At 45.0% G+C, this 13,684-nt stretch overlaps 1 long non-coding RNA gene across 1 annotated transcript in view; it reads left to right on the top strand.

Annotated features, from left to right (window-relative positions):
* Window positions 1-13,684, top strand: part of LOC115298888 — a 380,495-nt gene that overhangs the window by 268,415 nt on the left and 98,396 nt on the right. The gene's annotated exons all lie outside the window — the stretch shown is intronic.

Here is a 13,684-nt window from a genome sequence, read left to right as displayed (position 1 = left end):
TTAGCACAAGTGACTCCATTTTGGGTCTCTCATTTCCTTTATTTATTTATTTATATTTTAAATATTTTAATTTATTTTTGATACAGAGAGAGACAGAGCATGAGAGGGGGAGGGTCAGAGAGAGAGGGAGACACAGAATTGGAAGCAGGCTCCAGGCTCTGAGCTGTCAGCATAGAGCCCGATGCGGGGCTCGAACTCACAACCGTAAGATCTGACCTGAGCCGAAGTCGGAGGCTTAACCGACTGAGCCACCCAGGCGCCCCTCTCATTTCCTTTAAAATATCATTTAAACCAGTCTGAGCTGGGATTTCAGTCCTTGCTGGCAGGAGCATTCTAACAGGTACACATGTGAATGGGTAACATTCAGGAGAGAGAGCTGGGCTGGACAGTCATTCGGGGTGATAGTTTACTGTTCCACTTTCTGCAATGCATTGCATGCTCTCCCTCCACTCAGGGGTCTCTAACTCATACAGGATTTTCACAGACCATAGCATCTTATGGGAAACAAAGACTTGTAGGGGATGATTCTTCTTCTGAAAATTAAATACAGAAAAAGCATTTGCCTGCCATTTGGGTAATGCCACCCATCCCTGGTTTCTGCCTTCCTGTCCTCACCTGTACACGTACATACATGCCCCGAGACCCTCTGAAATGACTTTGTTATGTGTAAGCGGAGTTGGACATGGTGATGGATGTGGAAACTGGCAGGTCGGAACAGCAGGAAAAGCAAGTGGAGCGGAAACAGCTTTGAGCAACGGATGCCGGCCGCTCCCAGCCCACTTGTCTTGCTGCGAATACTGTACCTCTACCTTGTTCAGGATTGACTAAGACTGATGAAAATCCTTTAAATGGTTCTTGTTGACAGGATTTGCTATAGAACATTTTAATGACTAAACAAAATTATGGGCAGTTTTATCTGATTAAAGACAAAACCTAGCCTGTGCAGCTTCCAGTGTTGATGTTAAGCAAGTGACTTAAAAACATTTTTAAAGAACCCTGTGCCTGGAATCTGCTGGAGGGGGCATGACAGTGGGTGTGGTGGCATTGTGACTGGATTTCCTTCTGCTTACCGAGGCCACCTGCCTGGCTTTTGTTTTCTTTGTCCCTCCTCTTGCTCTTTCCCAATTGTTTAGGTAGCTTGGTGGTGGCCATGAAAACCCAGATGCCATTTACAAGGAACGTTCCTTTTCTAGATGTTCTCTGACTTCACTCTGTGTCAGACTTCGTTATACCTGTTTGTCACTTCCCCGTTCACCTTCCCTCCATGGCTCTGGTCTGAAGCTCTCCCCTAAGAGCACCAACACAACCGGTCTATGAGATAGGAATGAGTGATTGCTTGTGTCAGGAAGAAAGAGCACCCCTCCCCCCTCAAAATAGTGGCCGGGTCTCAGATTGGGTAGGGAGGGAAGGTCAGAATTTAATGAGAAGGAAGTTTTAGATGGGGTATTTCAAAGTGGGGGCTTGGTTAGGACTGGGTAAGGACAGTAATGCAGCAGTGCAGGATTGGTGAATATACTGAGGGGTGGATTTTGAGGCAAGGGATTAAAAATGAGTATAAACTTGGTATTTTCCATTGAAGAGTTGATGAATCTTTCTCAAGTTCTTATAATGGATATCAGATCGTTTGCCCAGGCAGGAGACTCCTGGCAGGGGCGGGGAGCGGTGGTGGTTATTCATGCTAATGAAGTCAGAGCAGTAGCACACACTCATGTTCAGGGAGACAGTAAGATGTAGTTTTGGTTCTCAGTGTCCAGGCTGAGGGTAGGTGGTTTCCTTTCTCAGGCCCCATGGATAACGTTCCGGATGCTTAACGTGCTCACAGCATGACTTACCCTTTGCCTGCCTGTCCACGTCCGTCACAGGTCACTCAGACCTTGCAGTCTACCGGTCAGGGCCATTGGTCTGCTGTTAGCTCCTTCACCTCGGAGCCGTTGCACATACTGTATGCTCTGCCCGGAATGCCCCCTCTCCTCTTTATTATTTTTTGTTTGTTTAGCTTGTTTTTAGAGCACTCACGTGTTATCTCTTCAGGGAAGCTTCACCGATTCTAAGTTGAGGTTGGTTTCTAAGTCTAAGTTGGGTTCCCCTTTCCAACTATTTTGCTACTGCTTAACTATTCAGGTCACTTACAATAGCAATTCATTGACAGTTTTGGAGTTCATTATCTTATGCTTGCCTCTGACTTTCTTGGTGTGGTATTCTTAGGGCTGATGAGTGATCTGCTGCTAATGAATCCTCAGTAAATACTTGTGGAAAAAGAGACCGTGTCTCTTGATCTTTGGGAAGAGTTTTGGTCCCATGAAACTAGACTGTGTACATTCCTGATGGAAATGTTCTGTGCTTTCTACATCTGCTGTTACGCATGACTTGTGACCTCTCCTCCACGTTCAAGTTCTACTCCTCCTGCTTCTCTCTATCCTAGCACTTACTTCTCTAACATATAATTGGCCCCCATCCAACCCTGAGCTTTAGGACAGATGGAACTCACTCACCTCCTCCTTCCTGGGACCTAGCACAGTGCCTGGCATTTAGTGGGTGTTCTGTGTGTGTTTGTAAAATGAATGAATGAATGAATTTAGGAGTAAAACTGGGATGCTGAATCTCAGCAGCAGTTAAGTATTGCCTGGCAGGAATTCATTAATTCATTTGTTAATTATGTATCGTACCCGTATTATATCCCAGGCCTGAGTCTAATGCAGTGCACAGAGTAGATTTGAAACAGCCTCACCCCCAGGGAGCTCACATTGTGCTGAAGGTGGACATGTAATAAGCTAGATAAATACGCAGCATAGGCAGTGGGGCCAGGACTAGGGCGAGACCCACAAGGCACGCGCTTTACACAATTAAGGAGGGATTGGCAAGAAACCCCGCGAACATGATAAATACTACTTCAGTGCAGTATTTTTTAAAAAAAACAACGAATGAAAAATATCTGTAATGAACAAACCATCAAGATTTTGAGTGAAGACTGATGCTTACATAACCTCTGAGATAAATGCTAATGACAAAAAATAAAATTTGAATACGTTAGGGAACTTGGTGTGGGGAGAGGTGTTGACATTGTAGTAGAGTGGCCAACCAGGAAGGTGATGCTTGGTTAAAGACATGGAGGAAGCAAGGAGCAGTCAGGCTTGTAGCTGGGGAAAAGCTGTCTAGGTAGCTGTAACAGCTTGTGCAAAGGCCCTGAGGCAGGAGCGCATCTGGAAAGGTACTGTGTGACTGGAGGAGAGGAGTAGAGAGGAGGACTTGGTGGGGGGCAGAAGTACAGGAGGTGGGACTAGAGGGGTAACAGAGGCCAAGATGTAGAGGGAAGGGAAGGGGATGGATCCAGTGCTGCTAACTCATTTGAACTTTTCATTGAGAGACCAGAAATTAAAATTTAAAGTGATAGTCCTTAATTTTGAAAGAGAATCCATTAATTCAAAAAAATAAACACTGCACAGGCTACAACCAGTGGTTCATTACTAGGGGTGACTTTGCCTCCCAGGGGACATTGGTGGCAATATCTGGAGGTATTTGTGGTTTCATATCTGGGCAGGGGGCTGCTACTAGTCGAGAGCACACAGCTGGAGACGGAGGCCAAGGATGCAGCTAAAATTCTGCAGCGTGCAGGACGGCTCCCGTGATGACAGCGCGTGATCCAGCCCCAATGTCATTAATTGCTGAGGTTGGGAAATCCTGTGCTAAATAGAACATACCAGTGGATGGAATCTGTGGACGAGGTCAGCAAGGTTCTTAAAACGAGCAGATGGGCCAGAGGCTCAGGGATGGCCCTCTCCCCTCCAGACCTTGCAGAATGCTGACCTGTTTCCATTATGCTTCAGCACAAGCGATTTTCCACCTCGTGCCCGACACTCCTCCGTATGAAGCAATCACCAGGCACAGCCCGCATTTCCATGTCTGTAACCACCCCAGGTAACAAAGGATGCCCTGTTCGCGAGAGGCAGATGGAGATCAGCCAATTACAAGCCTATTAGACCCGAGCGTGGGCGCCTGCCTTATCTCATCTCTGTGGGCTGTGCATTTGAGATTGGTAGCTTTGTGCCCGTTCGTTCCTTCTGTCCGGTGACTGCCCGGCCTGGTTCTCTTAGTTCTTGCTGGTGGAGCACAGTTTCCTGTTCCAAACCAGAATCATCCCACGAGCACGTCCTAAGCAGCAGCAGCGTCCAGCCTTCCGCAAACGATATTCAGAGCTGATCTTATGACTCACATGTCTGTCGTCTTCATTAGAATGAGGTGAAAGAGCTGTCATTTTGGGGAGACCTTTGTTGTTAGACAGGAGTATGTCTGGAGCATGTGGTTTTGGTCAGAAGAACTAGAACAGAAGTTATCAACTCAGAAATGCCTGCAGGGGCCAGGCAGGTAATTGGAAGGCAGAAAGCAGGCCATTTGAAATAGGGAGTCATGGTTTAAGACCCCACCTCCTCGGGTCAAGCTGACCCTAATGGAAAAATACCAACCACTGTTTCACTCTCCCACCCTTCTCTGCTTGAACAATTAAGGGGCAGGCAATCGGGCTCTCGAAGTTCTAAAATGTAACCCGTAAGTTATAACTTAAAGGTTAACTTGTGTTTCAAGATACTGTTGCAAGATCGCACCCTTGAACCGCAAAGTTCTTACTTCTGTGCACCTGCTTCACCTCCCCTTCAGACCTACGATTGGTCGCTTCAAATCTCTCCTAAGACAAAGAAGTCTGAAGTTGATAGGGCTCTGCCAGACCTTACGGTGGTGTGTCAGAAGGTGATTGGGCCCCAAGTAATGTTGCAAACTATGACTGGGTGCGTCAGTGATGACCTCCTCTGCTTTGCTATGACCTCCATAACCCCTGAGCTTCAGAGCAGTGGCGGTGCTCTCTCCTGAGGACTTGCCAACCCTGGGGAGGGGCCGTTCAGCCGAACTAAAATAAAACCCATTCACCATCTCCGTGGGTTTCACTTTCAGTGACTCGCTTCAGGAGGGAAAAGGTCTAACAATGGGCACTGGGAGACACTGGGCAGGGGCCCAGCCAGGCAGGCAGCATCTGCCCCTCATGTCTAGCCAGCGCTGCAGAATGGCATTTGGACCCAGTGTGGCAAGAGCTTTTGACATTTCAGTAGAAATCTGAAGTTTTAAATGCATTCATTTATTTTAACATGCAGGATGTCTAAAACCGTGTATCTGAAACCATATATGTACCTCCATGTGGTCTATGAGTCATCCGAGGGTGCGCTCCACTTAGACTCTTAGGAGCCGTCTGCTTTCTGCGTATGAGAGCAAATGGGCCAGGTCAAGGAGGAGGAGTGGTGGACTAAAGACCTGCCCGAGTCAGGAGAAATGGCACTCCCGCCTGTCCCCAAAGCAAAGGCTCATCAACCCCATTGACTCATAGTGGGCATTTGTGTGTTAGGTGTCCCACTAAGGTAAGGACCTGAGCAGGCTTACCTCATTTGTGTCCTGTGGCACCCTGGGAAATATTGCCTCCTTTCGTAGATGAGAAACCCAAGTGTCGCAGTAGTAGGTGCTCATGGTCATGTGACTGATAATAAAGGCTCATGATTACACGGCAGGATTTGAATGTGGGAGTGTGCAAGCTTGTATCTCTGTCCTTTATTGACCGATAGATGTGGTTTGGAGTTAAGGATGAGCGTTTCTGAGCTTTAGAAAGGCGTTTTGTAGTTTTTGACCATATCCATGTGGGTGAAGTGGAACAAAGTCTATCAGATGGCCACGAGAATCCTAAAAGCTTCAAGTGCATGAGGACAGTGGGGACAAAGCCCATTTATCATTTTCCTGAGCAGCTCGCAACCCGTGCCTGAGGGAAGTGGGTTACAGATACAGCCACTCCCTACCACTCAGCTGCACACCGCCCTGAGGGCCCCCTGCGGGGCTGAGCCTCCATTGTCTGTAGGGAGTATGTCACTTGATACCCTGAACTGGCGTCTTCCCTCCATTCTCACTATGTTCCCCTCTCACATCAACTATGTGTTATGAATCCTTGTCTTGGAGTCTGCTTCTGGGAGAACCCAAACCAAGACCCAAGGGAATCTCAAGTTTTTTGGTTATTGCTGAAATTGGATTATCTTTGCTTCTCTTAAAGCTAGTCCGGTCCCATAGCCATAACCATCTGCATTTATTATACAAAGTCTTGTGTCGTCCTAAGGGGTAGGTTCTAGCAGAATAGAACTCCAGTCTTTTTTTCTTTGATTTTTCAGTGTTTTTTATTTATTTTTGAGAGATAGAGCGCGAGCAGGGGAGGGTCAGAGAAGGAGGGAGATACAGAATCTGAAGCAGGCTCCAGGCTTTGAGCTGTCAGCACAGAGCCCAACGTGGGGCTCGAACCCACAAACCGTGAGACCATGACCTGAGCCGAAGTCGGACGCTCAACCGACTGAGCCACCCAGGCGCCCCTAAAACTCCAGTCTTAGCTCAGACTTACTAGGAAGACACTTCAACAGTCGGAGCGGGGGGGTGGATGATATAAATCAGGAGGATTTACTTGGTCCCAGCGGAGACACTTGATTGCTGTGACCCCTGCCACGTTCCCGCAGGTCGAAGCTGATTGTCCACAGCGCGGCCCTGCCAGGTGATAAGAGGAGCTTCCCTTTCATCTTTCTGTTTAATTTCCTAGCAGCGTGAGAGGAAGAACTCCCTGGCACTGCAGATGACTTTGAATTGTAGCAAAAAAGATCCAGAACCCTTTTTCCATTTCTTTTAATAGTCATTCATGGACATAGTGTAATTGAATTAAGACACTTCCAAGAGGTGAGTTGTAGGATAATAATTCAGACCTTTCCATTTAACAGAAGCCGGCCTGTGGCCTTGGGTCCACTAGATGTGAAGGGGTGAATTACAGCTCCATAAGTCACCGGGTCCTGTTTAAAGAGAGCCTGGTTAGAGGGAATTAGCATCAACAACCAAGTCAGCAAAAGCAGCCCAAGATCTAAGAGGAAGGACTGAGGGGGACACGGAAATGAATTTGGAATCTCGGCTCCTCGCTTCAAAGAAGTCCGATAGCAGAGAATAATGTCAGCCTCTCAGGGAAGGAGCATGGCCTTCAGCCAGGCAGGGCTCTGGGTGTTTGTCACCAGTGCCCGCCACGCATGGGTGACAGTCCTGGGCATTCCGTCCTTTCAGATCTGGCAGAGTAATGGACTGGGCTTGCACCTTAGCTGGGACACAGGTGAGGTGTCAGCAGGCTCCTGCGTCCTGGAGACAGAATGGACAGTGATGTCCTTGGACGCTCCAGTGTCCTCCTTTCTGTCCTGCCCATGAGCCTGAAACTTTTCTCACGGGTGCCCGAAATTTTACCATTTGCAATTCACTTATTTGGATTAAATGTTCACGTTCTATGTCCTCTTTTTAAAAAGGAGTCAACGTTACACATAAGTAATGTATTCCACTTAACTCCTAGACAGATATGAGTTCAAATCTAAATGCCACCATTGACAGTCTGTGTAATGGCTTACCTCCTTTGAGGTTCAAGTTTCCTGTCTGTCACATGGGGATTTAATAGTACTAATTGCTTAGGGCTGTCATGAACATTAGAGAGAAGCATGGATTGAATACTTAGCAAAGTGCCAGACACGAGTAAGGCTTTGATAAAGAATAAATATTATTGTTGAAAAATACCCTTCATGGAGTATTCTGTATGCCAAGAATCTCATAACTGTTCTCTTCTTTCAAAGTCTAGAATGGGAGTATCGCTCCCCGTAAGAAATAAAGGATGATTAGTTCACGATTGTTCATAGATGCCTTTTTCCAGTATGCGCCAATGGAGAGTTGGCCACCTCTGAGGTCAGTCTGACTGCTGGAAATTTCTAAAAACCTAGAAAAAAACCACTTTAACTCCAAAGGTTCCCATGCAGTTTAGGAGCTCTGTAGAGCCGGTGGGGCCTGCCCCATTTTGATTCCCTCTCAGACTTTTTGCCTGTCATCTGCCAACCTCTGCTCTCTGTCCCAAACTTTTACGCAAAGATAAAAAGCAAAAGCTTATAATTCATTACAGTTCATTAAAATGAAAATAAAATTTATTTTGCATCAAAATGAAGAAAATACATTTATTATTAGCATATAAATGGTATTTTTTAATGTCACTCTGCCTCAAAATCACTTACATTTTCAATGATCACAGCACACAAAATTAATTTTTGATAGCCTTTTGTGATTTGGCTGAAAATTCTTATTTCTTTTTGTGCTTTAAACAGCAAACTGTATCCACTGCTATTCATAGCAAATTTTAGATAATGAAGCAATTAAAAATACATGGATTTAAGATCTTATCTCATTTTTCCTTTGGCCTCTCTCTGCTTCATTATTCATGAAGGGATATGTTTAATTCAGAGTTGGTAATTGCAGATATATCTAGTATAAATTGTGCCTCATATTCTTTACCCATTTCAATTTATTTTAGCAAATAGATCTCTATTTGAAAAAAGTAGTGGGGAGAAGGGAGAGTATGATAAAAATGCAGAAGTCTGTGTGCACGTGTGTGTGCGCGCGCATGCGTGTTGATTGGCATATCCAAACAAGATCTCAAAAATGTAAATAATTGCCAAAAGATTTACCAAGAGCTGGGTACCAAGCTGAACAATTACACATGGCATTTCATTCAATCCCAAGAGTAATCTTATATGGGACCTAAGATTACTACTCGTGTTTCTTAGCCAGGAGACTGAGGCTCAGAGAGCTTACAAAACTGGCCAGAAGTCACACGGTGAGAAATGACAGGACTGAGAGCAGAGCCCGGCTTGCCTACTTCCAGGGACGATGTGCGCAGCCTCCCGTTACACTTTCTTGTGTCCTGGGGTCACGTGCATCTGAACCTTGAAGCGATTGGTCAGAGGCCTTGAGGTCACTCTGCTGCTTCACCTCCTAGTGTCCCCAGTTCATGCAGTTGCTGGTCCAAGGAGCGTGTCACTAAGTTGGTTTTCTCGTGAGCCCTAAATATATTTTAGAGATTTATCCTAGGGAAGTAGTGGAACAAGTATGTAAGTAATGCGACTTGTCACCGGGCATTATATACCGAGAAAAAGGGAAGAGAAGAAAAGGAAAAAAAGAAGTGACCCCCCCCCCAAATTCTGTTACAGGTGAAATAAATTCTGGGGCGCTTGCCCAGTGTTGTACTTTGGAGCTATTAACAGGAATGATGAGAATCTGGCTTTCCTGATGCGCGGAAATGCTCCTGGTAAATTTTTAAGTAACAGTAGCAGGGGTGTGAAGCAGTATGTGTAATGTCCCTTATTTTAATAAGCAACATGTATGCACATATATGTACGTAGGAGGAGAGAAAGCATCTGGAACAGTGCTGTCCAATCGAAATACAAGTCACATATGTATTTAAAATTTTCTAATAGTCGCATTAAAATGTAAACCGAACAGGTGAAATTAATTTCATGACACATTTTATTTATCCCCAGATATCCAACATATGATTGTTTCAATCCCCAACCAACCTAAAATGATTAATATTTTACTTTTCTTTTTAAAAAAAAAATTTAATGTTTTATTTATTTTTGATACAGAGAGAGACAGAGTATGAGGGGGGAGGGTCAGAGAGAGAGGGAGACACAGAACCGGAAGCAGGCTCCAGGCTCTGAGCTAGCTGTCAGCACAGAGCCCGATGCGGGGCTCGAACCCACGAACGTGAGATCTGACCTGAGCCGAAGCCGGAGGCTTAACCGACTGAGCCACCCAGGCGCCCCAATATTTTACTTTTCTTTTGTAGAAGCCTTTGAATTCCAGCCCAGATCATGAGTCCTTCTCCCATGTAACGTTGCCTATGGGTTGCTTTCTCTCTAGTATCAAAATATCACCCTAATTACTTAATTACACTTCGAGGTGATCATGTTGACACTGCTCCTGGAAAGAAAACTTTAATTAAATGGAAAGTGTCTTCACTGATTGCTTTACTCTGTCAACACATTGCATCATCCCCCATGTATTCCTCTGTTCTAGGTGGTAGGGGTCCTGGACAGACACAGTGGGCAGAATCCCCACCCTTACGGGACACAAGTTCTGGTAAGGGAGGCAGATAGACAAAATACAAGCAAAGAAAACCCAAAACACAGCATGGCAGGTGTTGATGAGAGCTGAGACAACGGGGGAAAGGAAGACCGAGGTGTGCTTATGCAGAATGATCGGGAAGGTATCTCCGATACAGTGACCTTGTACACAGACACGATGATGGAAGCAACAGAGCAGTCTTGATGCTACTTGAGGGACTATCATCTGGCAAGTGCAAAGGTCCTGAGACAGAAGTACATTTGGCATGACCCAGGAACCATGAGGGGCCCTCGGGGCTGGAATAGAGCTTATTCTGCCAGTTCTGGAAATACGAGGTGCAGGTTGAGTTAGGGGTCAAGTAGACTTGAGATCTCTAATGGCCACTTTTTAAGGGATTGGCATTACTGTGATAGAACCCTGTTGGTCACTGACAATGTTGACAATGACTGACATATTGAGGAATGCCAGGAAAGGAAGCTGTGACTCTCTGGGTCTCACAGTGCAGAGAGAAGAGGACAGGCTTGAGAGAGAAAATGTAAAAACCTAAGTGACAAGGAGAAGAACAGGAACTTACAGGCAGATGTAATCAAGAGGAATATAAACCCTGAGGATGCCACAGAAATCTTGGGACATTAGACTCACAGGACTTGGGATGGCAGCTTAGGCCCAATTTATTTAAAACTCAAAGGAAGGGATAACTCCAGCTTACCTCTGTCTGGGTCAAACTTATTTAGGACACCAAGTATTTGGAGAGTCCTATCATTAAAAAAAATTTTTTTTTAAATTTATCTTTTAATTTTTGAGAAAGAGACAGAGTGAGCAGGGGAGAGGCAGAGAGAGATAAAGAGAGAGAGGATCCCAAGCAGACTCCTCACTGTTATCACAGAGCCTGTTGTGGGCTGAGATGATCATATGTTGGATATCTGGGGATAAATAAAATGTGTTATCACGAATCATGAGATCATTATGTGAGCTAAACCAAGGTCACAAGGTTCGGACACTTAACTGAGTCATCTTAGACACTTATTTGGCTTAGCATGACACCCTCGAGTTCCATCCACAGTGCTACAAATGGCCAGATTTCATTCTTTCTCATTGCCATGGAGTATTCTATTGCCTACATAAACCACATCTTCTTTATCCATTCATCAGTTGATGGACATTTAGGCTGTTTCCATGTTTTGGCTATTGTTGAAAGTGCCACTATGAACATTGGGGTCCATGTGCCCCTATGCATCAGCATTTCTGTATCCCTGGGGTAAATCCCTAGCAGTGCTATTGCTGTTCATAGGGGAGTTCTATTGTTAGTTTTGAGGAACCTCCACACTGTTTTCCAGAGCAACTGCACCAGTTTACATTCCCACCAACAGTGTGGGAGTGTGCCCATTTCTCCACATCCTCACCAGCATCTATACTCTCCTGATTTGTTCATTTTAGCCACGCTGACTGGCATGAGGTGGTGTCTCAGTATGGTTTTGATTTGTATTTCCTTGATGATGAGTGATGCTGAGCATTGTTTCATGTGCCTGTAGGCCATCTGGATGTCCTCTTTGGTAAAGTGTCTGTTCATGTCTTCTGCCCATTTCTTCACTGGATTTGTTTTTTGGGTGTGGAGTTTGGTGAGTTCCTTATAGATTTTGGATACTACCCTTTATCCAATATGTCATTTGCAACTATTTTATCCCATTCTGTCAGTTGCCTATTAGTTTTGTTGATTGTTTCCTTTGCAGTGCAGAAGCTTTTCATCTTGATGAGGTCCCAGTGGTTCATTTTTGCTCTTGATTCCCTTGCCTTTGGGGATGTGTTGAGTAGGAAATTGCTGTGGCTGAGGTCAAGGAGGCTGTTTCCTGTTTTCTTCTCTAGGGTTTTGATGGTTTCCTGTCTCACATTCAGGTCCGCCATCCATTTTGAGTTTATTTTTGTGTACATAGTAAGAAAGTTGTCTCGTTTCATTCTTTTGCATGTTGCTGTCCAGTTCTCCCAGCACTACCTTTTAAAGAGGCTGTCTGTTTTCCATTGGACACTGTTTCTGCTTTGTCAAAGATTAATTGGCTGTACATTTCTGGGTTCAATTCTGGATTCTCTATTCTATTCCATTGGTCTATGTGTCTATTTTTGTGCCAATACCATACTGTATTTTTTTAATGTTTTATTTATTTTTGATACAGAGAAAGACAGAGTATGAGAGCAGGGAGGGCCAGAGAGGGAGACACAGAATCAGAAGCAGGCTCCAGGCTCTGAGCTGTATACACAGAGCCCGATGCGAGGCTCAAACAAACGAACGTGAGATCATGACCTGAGCTGAAGTCAGAGGCTTAACTGACTGAGCCACCCAGGTGCCCCTATACCATACTGTCTTGATGATGACAGCTTTGTAGTAGAGGCTAAAGTATGAGATTATGATGCCTCTCATTTTGGTTTGCTTCTTCAGTATTATTTTGGTTATTTGGGGTCTTTTGTGGTTACATACAAATTTTAGGATTGTTTGTTCTAGCTTTGAGAAGAATGTTGGTGCAATTTTGATGGGGATTGCATTGAATGTGTAGATTTCTTTGGGTAGTATTGACATTTTAGCAATATTTATTCTTCTGATCCATAAACATGGAATGTTTTTCCATTTCTTTGTGTCTTCTTCACCTTCCTTCATAAGTTTTCCATAGTTTTCATAATATGTGTCTTTTACATCTTTGGTTAGGCTTATTTCTGGGTATTTTTTTTTGTGCAGTTGTGAATGAGATCAGTTTCTTGATTTCTCTTTCTGTTGCTTCATTATTAGTGTATAAAAATGCTTAAACTTTTTTTAAAGTTTATTTTATTTATTTATTTTGAGAGAGACAGAGACATCATGACTAGGGGAGAGACAGAGAAAGAGGGAGACAGAGAATCCCAAGTAGGCCCCGTGTTGCCAGCTCAGAGCCCGATGAGGGGCTCAAACTTCCGAAACCATGAGATCATGACCTGAGCCGAAAGCAAGAGTCAGACACTTAGCCAACTAAGCCACCTCAGCATCCCTCAAACTTTTTTTTTTTAGATCTACACTAATAATAGATAGATTGGTTGGTGAAGAGGGTGAATAGGCGTTTTCAAATAGCACATTTCCTTGGCACACATAAAGTGTGCCTGATTTATGGAAATCCTCCCTTATCACTGAGATTCAGGATCCAGGGATGTGGGTTCTGCTGCCCCAGCATGAAAATGACCATTCCCAGCAAGCGTTTCTCAATGGCAGAGAAGAAGGTGTCCAAAAAAATAGGTGGAGGTGGGATTCAGAATGCACGCCGACTGCTCATCCTGCATCAGTGTGCACACCGACTGCTCATCCTGCTTCAGTGTGCACGCCGACTGCTCATCCTGCTTCAGTGTGCACGCCGACTGCTCATCCTGCATCAGTGAGCATGCCGACTGCTCATCCTGCATCAGTGTGCACACCGACTGTTCATCCTGCATCAGTGTGCACGCCGACTGCTCATCCTGCATCAGTGTGCACACTGACTGCTCATCCTGCATCAATGTGCACACTGACTGTTCATCCTGCATCAGTATGCACACCGACTGCTCATCCTGCATCAGTGTGCAAGCTGACTGCTCATCCTGCATCAATGTGCACGCCGACTGTTCATCCTGCATCAGTGTGCACACCGACTGCTCATCCTGCTTCAGTGTGCACGCCGACTGTTCATCCTGCATCAGTGTGCACACTGAT

This window comes from Suricata suricatta, chromosome 8 (assembly GCF_006229205.1).
Source record: "Suricata suricatta isolate VVHF042 chromosome 8, meerkat_22Aug2017_6uvM2_HiC, whole genome shotgun sequence".
In the NCBI taxonomy this organism is placed as follows: Eukaryota; Metazoa; Chordata; class Mammalia; order Carnivora; family Herpestidae; genus Suricata; species Suricata suricatta.
This window is presented reverse-complemented; position numbering and strand designations above follow the sequence as displayed.